Source organism: Meleagris gallopavo, chromosome Z (assembly GCF_000146605.3).
Source record: "Meleagris gallopavo isolate NT-WF06-2002-E0010 breed Aviagen turkey brand Nicholas breeding stock chromosome Z, Turkey_5.1, whole genome shotgun sequence".
NCBI classification, from domain to species: domain Eukaryota; kingdom Metazoa; phylum Chordata; class Aves; order Galliformes; family Phasianidae; genus Meleagris; species Meleagris gallopavo.
In genome coordinates, this window is record NC_015041.2 from 6,031,569 (window position 1) to 6,040,393 (window position 8,825).

At 40.2% G+C, this 8,825-nt stretch overlaps 1 protein-coding gene across 6 annotated transcripts in view; it reads right to left on the bottom strand.

Annotated features, from left to right (window-relative positions):
• The window catches only part of KIAA1328 (KIAA1328 ortholog), a 177,017-nt gene that overhangs the window by 9,699 nt on the left and 158,493 nt on the right, over positions 1 to 8,825 (bottom strand). The gene's annotated exons all lie outside the window — the stretch shown is intronic.

Sequence of the window (8,825 nt, forward strand, 5' to 3'; positions counted from 1 at the left end):
TTGCTCTTACAAGTTTGGCCCCAAGCATTTTTCCCCTCAAAGCAAGCTCTAATTCAATGAATCATCTTTAAAATTGTGCTTTTCTTTTATAATGTGCTAAAGCCCCTGACAAAGGGTTTGCATATGTATGGTACAATGAAATTCTGCACCTCTACTCTACCATTCCAGGTCTTGCTCCTTGGTTTTGATTTCTTTTTCATGTTTCATCTCTTTTTCCTACTGTGCTTTCAGCAAAGTGAGGACAGAATAGCATGGAAAATGCCCCCATACGGAGGCTAGAACTTTGCAGGTACTTTGTAGGTACTAAATAACTTAACAAAAAAATAATTTTAAGGGGCATGGCGCAGGGGGAAAGAAAAAAAAAAAAAATCTGCTTACAAAGTCCATAATCATTTACATGGATTGGCTATCTGCCTTTCTTCACAAGCTCAGTCCAAATTCCCAGCTTGCCAGATAATAAATCAACTTTTTGCTTCAATTGTACAGTCACTGGAAGATCTGCAGAGTTTTAGGTCAAGCATTTATAACCATTTTATGATTCCAAAGTTTCTTACTTTGTCATTTAGTTACTGAACTGTGAGTTTTCATTGACTTTCTAAGCATCGTGGCAAGAACTGCTACTAGCTGTGCAAGATTTAAAACCTCATTGAGCAGAGGAGCAAAATCAGGGCTGTGCTAGTTTTAAGTATATATTGGGGTGGAATCGTGACCCTATGGAAACCAATGGAAGTTTTGCCACTTGCTCACTGGGTCCGGGCTACTTCCCTGTCTGCTGCAATTTGTTGTGTAAGGATGAATAGGTACTGCAAAACCTCTATCTGACACCTTGGAAATGAGATGCCTCAGTGAATGCTTGGAAATTATTTATTTTACCTTTTTCTTTTCTTTTTTCCTTCTATCTTGGTGAAATATTTTATACACAGTCAATTGCTGTACCTAAACACCAACTCTTCCTGTAGATCTGTATTATACTTCGCCTCCTGCTTGTCAGCTTAATTTCTTCTGCTGTGGCATGGAGCGTTTAATAGCAAAATCCAGCACTCAGATTCTTTTGTTTCTTAATTATCTCTGCCCTGTCAGCTGTATCAGTGAAAACAAGTTACCATTAGACAATTCAGATACCAGTAAACACCAAGTTGTGATAATATAGAGTCCTGTATTGCTGTCATTACAGAAAAAAACTGTTTCAGGGAGGTCTGAAAAAATTAAATAAGCCAGGCACTTCTAAATGACTGAAAATCTACAGATATCTTAATTATTCTTCAATATCTTAATTATTCTGAAGAATCATGATCTTGTATAATGGCCATTTTAAATGAGAGGTTTGATGCTCTGCACAGTTGCCACTGCCTTCTAATTGTGAATTAAAGCATAACTTAGCGTGGCTTTATGCCAGCATGACTAGAAAAATTTACAGACACTAACTCTGGTTGAAATAGGGGGGAAAAAAAGCAGTTAGATTTCTTTAAGTAATAGGAAATCACTCACCAAGTTGTACTTTAAAACAAAACACTAGAGCTTTAAGTTGACAAACTGACTTGAATTAAACCACACAAAAAAGTGCTTGCACTGTAAATCTTACAGGGCAAAAGTGATGGTAGGTTATCATTCTGTTTATTAGCATGCACTTTGCACAGTTCAGGGCAAGTATGGATACGCATTCATTCCATTTTATGCCGCACATTACTGAAAACACATTTCCCATAAATAATTCATAAATGCATTGTCTGAAATTTCAGATTCCAAAAATATAACGTGGTTTTCAACTTTTATGGTTGCTTTGGTGTTCAAAACAGAAATAGATAATTGGATGGATGGACTTGGCAACCCTGATAAGAACCCATCAGTCCAAATTGCACTCCAGAGGTAAATGCAAACATCTTCCGGCTCCTGATCCATGGGTGCCTGTGTTAGCAGTCCCTTGATGGGGAACAGGGAGAAAAAAAGAAAGGACAGAAGTAACCAAGTAGTGAGCAGAAAGTGAACGGTCAGAAACTTGACTTTAAAAAGCACGTTTTTCAGAAAATAGTGTCTTGGTCTTTTCTGGTCATGAGCTGGATGCAGGAGAGCCAGGAGGAAAAGGTCACTTCACCAGATAGTGTGATGAGGAGCTAATGGGCTGAAGCTGCCAAGAAATCCAGAGGAATTTAAATTTGAAGTAAAGTAATCGTCAAAATACAGAGAATGGACATATTTTTGCCTTGCAAAAAGCATGTCTTCTGGACAGACTACACCACAAACCTGAGCTCTGCTTGTTGTTCTGAGCTCTTAACTGATAAAACCTCATTAATTGTAACGGCATAGCGACTGGCATGATCTTTTACAACAGTTGCGTTAGGATAAGAGAAATTAATAGAATCCTGCAGTTCATCTAAAGTCTAACCTCTGCTGGGATCAGAGTGACCACAACTCCTTCTGAAGAAACTTCAGTATACTTCATAGGGTACAGCCGTTAAGTTTTACACATCCTATGATTTTGTATTTTGCTGACATTATGTTTGTAGTTTCAAACTCAGTAGCTTCTTTTTCCTTCATCAAGTACTTAAATGCCTCACATCAGACAGCAACTACTTCCCAGCCAGATCTGCATTAATGGCACTGCTCTGCTCACCTTCCAGAGAGAGGCACACGACAGTTTTGGGTCCCTTATCGAGTGAAGCTCTTGGTGTCTACTCCAAACAGAACCACCTACATGCTCCTTACGCATCAGCTCTTTCTTAGGTCACATTCATTCCATTTTTCCTGTGAGCAAACACTGCAACTGAGCTTGAATTCTTAGCATACTAATGTATTGATTGCTTGGGTGCAGACCATACATGATGAGACAACACTCCCATAAAAATTGTATTCCAGTACCCAACTGCTGTAAAACCTCCTGCTTTACACTGTTAAACCTCCTGCCCTGTGTTGGAAGGGCTGGAACTATCTGATGCTCCATTCATTTCCAGGTGCGCTGCTCAACTCTCAGGGGTAATCTCTAAATCAGCTGAGATTTCATACATCAAAGATGAGGATACATAATTCAAGAGAAGCCACTGAGATAAAACAGCTGTAAAAAAAACACAGTGTGTTGGTGATGCCTGGTTTAGCATGTCAAAGAGGGGTGACCGCTGGCATGGAGTTGCACACAGCTGGCACAAGTGCATGCTGCGTGGCAAAGCGGGTGGCATCTTTGCAAGCTTGATAGGGACACAGGCGCTCAATAGGCTTGACACTGTGCAAGTGCCAAGTTAGAAGGCACCCTACAGAAAAAGCCAGCAGTAAAGCACAGAGTATGAGGCACTCAGGCCTGGTGTCCCTTGGCCGTAGTCATCACAAGCTAACAACCTCTTTCAAAAAACTTTACACAGGTGGTAGGCATCCCACTGAGATAAATTACCTACTTTTGGTTGCTGAACAGATGGGCAGGGAAGTGAAATTTTAGTTTGTTCATTCCCAGCAGTAAGTAGCAAAGATGATCTCAGGCTCTGCAGGATTACTTTTCGATAACCATACACCTGTGGATAGTCCACGCTTCTGTCAGAAACTACATAACATCATTGATACAACACAAAATAAGGCAGGGCGCTTAGTGGCTCACAGGACTAATACTAAGTTTCTATATCATTCTGAATAAATGCAAGGCTGAGAAGGGCAAGAAAGTATTCAGAGAGGGACCTCAGCTGGCAGGAGAAGGAGTCCAACAAGCATCTCATAACATTCAGCCATGGGAAATGCAAAGTCCTGCACGTGGGGAGGAATAACCCCTGGCACTGGTACATGTCAGGGCTGACTGGCTGAGAGGCAGTTTTGCAGAGAAGGAACTGGACAGAAACCTGAATAGAATCATAGAATCTTCAAGGTTGGAAAGACCACTAAGTTCTTCTAGCCCAACCATCAGCCCATCCCCACCATGCCATTATGCCACATCCCTCATTGCCACATCTCCATGGCTCTCGGACACCTCCAGGGACAGTAACTCCACAGCTCCCTGGCCAGCCTGTGCCAATGCCTCACCACTCTTTCTGAGAAGACATTTTTCCTAATATCCAATCAGAATTTACCCTGGCACAACTTGGGAGAAGAGGCCGACCTCCACCACATCACAACTTCCTTTCAGGGAGTTGTAAAGAGCAAAGTTTTATATTCAGAAAAAGGCAATTGAGGGATTGGAGTATGTGACATGCAAAGAATGCCTGAGAGAGCTCCAACTGCTCAGCCTGGAGCAAAGGCAACTCAGGGTGATCTTACCATACATACAACTACTTGATTAGCAGGGAAAGAAAGTAGAGCCAGCTTCTTCTCAGTGAAAGGATGAGAGGTAATGGGTGCAAACTGAAACACAAGCTGACCCTGCTCTGAGCAAGCAGCTGGATTAGATGATCCCTGGAGCCATTCTATGACTTTATAGTGGTCTGTTTTTCTCTTCATAAACATATTAAACCTCATGACAGTGTATGAGAGAATTCCAAGGATGGACTACTGAGGATTGGACTCTGATTTGCCCATACAGTACAGGCACCGTGCAACCGAGGAAGCTTGAACTGCTAGTGCCTGCAACTGCAAAGCCCCATAAACTAACCCATGCATTAACCAAGGGCTTCTGCACAGAAAGATTTGCAGTTCAGTAAAATCAAACTGTCTGCATGAGAAACATGATGATGTATTTAAATATGGGGTTTTGTTCCCTTCCCCACATACTTTACCGAATCACTTGAATCTATTCATGTACAAATGCATCATAGTGTAAGTACACAACCCCGTATAAAAATGTATATAATATAAATATGTAAATATTTAGGAATATCCATATCCACACATTAAGAAACTTAGTAAAAACATGGTTAGTATCCGCACTGTAAGCTTGCAAATATTTTTCTGGCAGAAATCTCCAGCTAACTTTACAGCAAGATCTCTCAAAGGAAACAGAACTCTTGCTTTAAAAAATAAAACTAGGAAGAAATAAAAAGGAGAACGCTACAAAATGAATGTGACCCAGGGACTTACCCTTCTATGCAACAACACGAGTAGAGAGCACAGAGACAGTGAAGTCCGCAGGGCGTGAAATTAAAATTTTCACACAGATACAATGAAGTAATGACACAACGTTACAACCTTGGCACAAAATTCTTCTGGTTTGAGTGAAGTCATGCGATGTTACGGTTTGTGCCCGGGTAGGAATGGTCTGCTGCTAAAAAGTTTGTAACAAAACAGGAGTGAAAGCAAGAGAACTGTGTGGGCAATTGCAACAGGGCTACACATTGTGGTGATCCTGATGCTCCTTATGTCGCTCATCACAGCCGCATCGAGCTGCCACTGCAGGCTCAGGTAAAGAAAGCACACTTCTCTCCCACACCTAGAAATCTAGGAGCTGAGATGCCACTGGGAGATAGGAAAAAGACTGAAAGGGATTTGAGCTTGGCAAGGAAGGGAGAGGGAGAGGACATCTCTCTCACTACATCAGTTTGCTGCCTCTGAATGAGGCGGATGTGCAGGCTCCAAATTCCAAGCATATGGATAGGAGCAGGGATGCACAGAGCAATTAGCAGAGTCAAGCTGGGATGAGCAGCAGCTGGAGCACTGCTAAAGTCCTTCTAGGAATTGTTTCATCTCATGGAATGAAAAAGGGAAAGCAGCACTGGAACAATACGGGCTATTTGGAAAGGACAAGGTCATGGGAACAAAAATGGGGCCTCTGTACAGCTCCCTGGCAGATCCACGTACAATGGAACGGTCACAACAAAAGAACTTCATACATCAGACTGGAGACTTGCAAAGAAAGCCATATACCTACACATTGCAACACAGAATTATCAGATAATCTGCATGGAGCAGGAAGCATTTCATTTCCAAGAGTATGAAAAAGCCTGCAAACTCATAAATCGTAAATCTGCTTGTACATTACGATGCTTCACAGATACCTGGTAGACTGACAGATGTGCGTGCATTCAACAAAATGTATTTATAGGTCTGGACTGTGGGGAGAAAAAAAAATCTGCATTCAGCTCTGCAGCTCATCTCCAAGCACGATCTCATGGTCAGAGGCACACGCACAAGTACTGCTGGTAATGAGGGGTGTGTGCCGCTCACGCTTCTGGAAACGGAGCAGGAAAAGTCCACATAATGATGCAGAGGTCATTCCTGACATGGCATGTTTCTCACCCTGTTGATCCAGGACAGGACACACAGAGAAACATACACCAAAATGCGGCTTAATAAAATCTTTAAGTCTCCAGCTTATTAATTTATTTTTTTTTTAGATTTCTCATTTCATTCCAGTGATTTCATTAGGTTAGACTTCTCCATCTTTATTAAAAAATAATCAGAACTGAAATGTTTCAATAAACTCAATTTCTGTTTTAAGTAGTAAAAGATGATTCAATGCAGATGAAGCAAAAATGAAAGTTAAAAGTACAATGGCATTAGAGGCTCTGGGAATCTCAAAAGATTTTAAATACATAAATTATATATTAGTACTCTAAAATGTCTTTTTTGTTATTGTTATTATTATTATTTTTTTTAACAGAAAAAGAACTTTGAAATCAAATTTCTCATTCAGCTTTCCAGTTGTACATATCAAAACAAAAGCCTCTAAAGGTTATGTTATGAAGAAGGAGAGAAACAATACTTAAGGCACTGCTACTAAACAGAGATAACTTCGTACAGGACTATTTATGGTCAGTGAATGCTTAATTTTCCACTGTGTTTTCAAATTATTTCTCCCCAACACAATCAGACTGCAAGAAATAATTTTGCTTTTTTTCTCGCAGAGGGTCATAAATGAATACAACCTCATAAGCAATACAAAACAGATCAAAATTATTATACGTGACCCTAAATTATGTAGGAGCTAGAAGCAAGTTTTATAAGAAATTTATATGCTAAACCTAATCAGTATCTATAATGAAATCTGAAGTGAAGTAGAAAAAAACAAAAACAAAAACAAAAAAAAAAACAAACAAACAAAAAAACCCAAATCCTGTAAGATTATCTAAAAGTTGAGGAGATAACTTCATTGCTACAGTGATGGCATGCTAAAAACCAGAATTACCAATATTCAATAGCATGTGTTTTTGAAAACAAAACGTTTACTAGGAAGGGAATCAAAGTCACACCTTGCAGAAAATGGAGCTGTCAGCCGCAGCAAAAACCTGTAAATTGACTTTAACAATCTTCTTGGTACAGCATGGGGGTGAGCAGGCAGTGGGAGGTGATCTTTGTGGGTCCCTTCCAACTCAGGATTCTGTATGACTCTATGATTCTAAGATTCCATGAAAAGCATAAATACACAAAAATAGGAAATAAACTTACACAGGACCGCCTAAGAGTGACAACGCCTCAGCAGAAAAGGCTCTTCACCATGAAGTTCATGATGCCGAAGAGGACGTGGTGGGCGGTTTATCACAAGTGAAGGTGTCATATAAATACATTACAGAACAAATCAACAGAATGAACAATAATAATAAGCAGCTGGGATCAGCTGGTATTCACTCAAACTTCTGAGGGAGCCTAGGGATGAAATAGCTGAACCATTAACTGTAAGGTGTTAACTATGACATAACTGCCTAAAACTGCCTCACTTGTGAGGCAGTGAGAATTGGCAAATGTAAGGTTTATTTTTAAAATGATCCACAGTGATACACAAATCTAAAAATGAAGAATGTTGGTGTTTAGAACAAGCAGATTGATAGGAACTATAGTAAAGAAACTTCCTCAGTATAAACTTGATCTATTGATGAAAAGTATATTTAATCGTAATACATTGGAAATATCTGCTAGATTTGTAGAATTATTATGCAACCTGAGTGGAAAAACAGAGTTTATAAAGTTTATCTGCAGTACATTTTCAGCAAATCTAACACCAAAGACTCAAAAGTTGTCGTAAGCTAAGAGGAAAACGGGTAGATAATTGTTTCAAAGATGATAAATAAACAGATAACACTAAAATTGGTCCTCTGGAAAGTGGACAGGGAGGTCACCCAGGGAGCAACACAGAAATCTGTTAGGGCCTGACCTCTTTAATGCATTCATAAGTGGGCTAGAGAAAGGACAACTAATGAGATGACAATACTACACTCTTCATGGTACAAAAAACAAGAGCTGGAGGTCTTCACTGAGGCAGAGAATTAGATATGATGAAGAAAAAGAAAAAAACGGTACATTAAAGCCAGTCCTGGAAATGGGGCACATCTAACGGTATAAAGTGTTGGTTAATGTCCTTAAGCAACAGAGATGCAAGAATTTTTATTGAGTAAGTTATCACAAGCTCATGTGCCACTGAGGAGGATGCGGTACACCTGCACTCCCTCTCCTAGAGCTCTCAGAACCTAAGCCCTTTGATTTATAACACATGTATTAAAATTGTATTAATAACCAAGGCACAGACCATGCAGCACATAGGTTAACCCTGCATTTGCCTCCAATACATAATCAACACATAAATGACAAACAACTTATTTTTAGTTCCACATATTCAGCTACAAGAGGAATAAGATGTCAGTGCACGTTACTCCAGGCTTATTTTACAGTCCGCAGGAAGACAGGCATCACCAAAAGGTGATTTAACTGATCCTAAAATAAGTCATCGGCCATAAAATGAGCTGGGGGTAACTAGCTCAGTCGTCTCGAGATAAGCAAGATGAATTCTACCCTAACTATACTAGCATCACAGTTAATCATCGTTATTATGTGGACCAACCAAGCACAGAGATTCACTGTGCCAGGATCCTGCTCCGAGGAGTTTACAGCCTGAATATCCCAGGCAGGCAACGGAAGGAGAGAAAGGGGGTAAGCGCAGAAGCAATGTGGTGGAAGTATGACAGAGCCACTTCGTGAGAGAATGACTA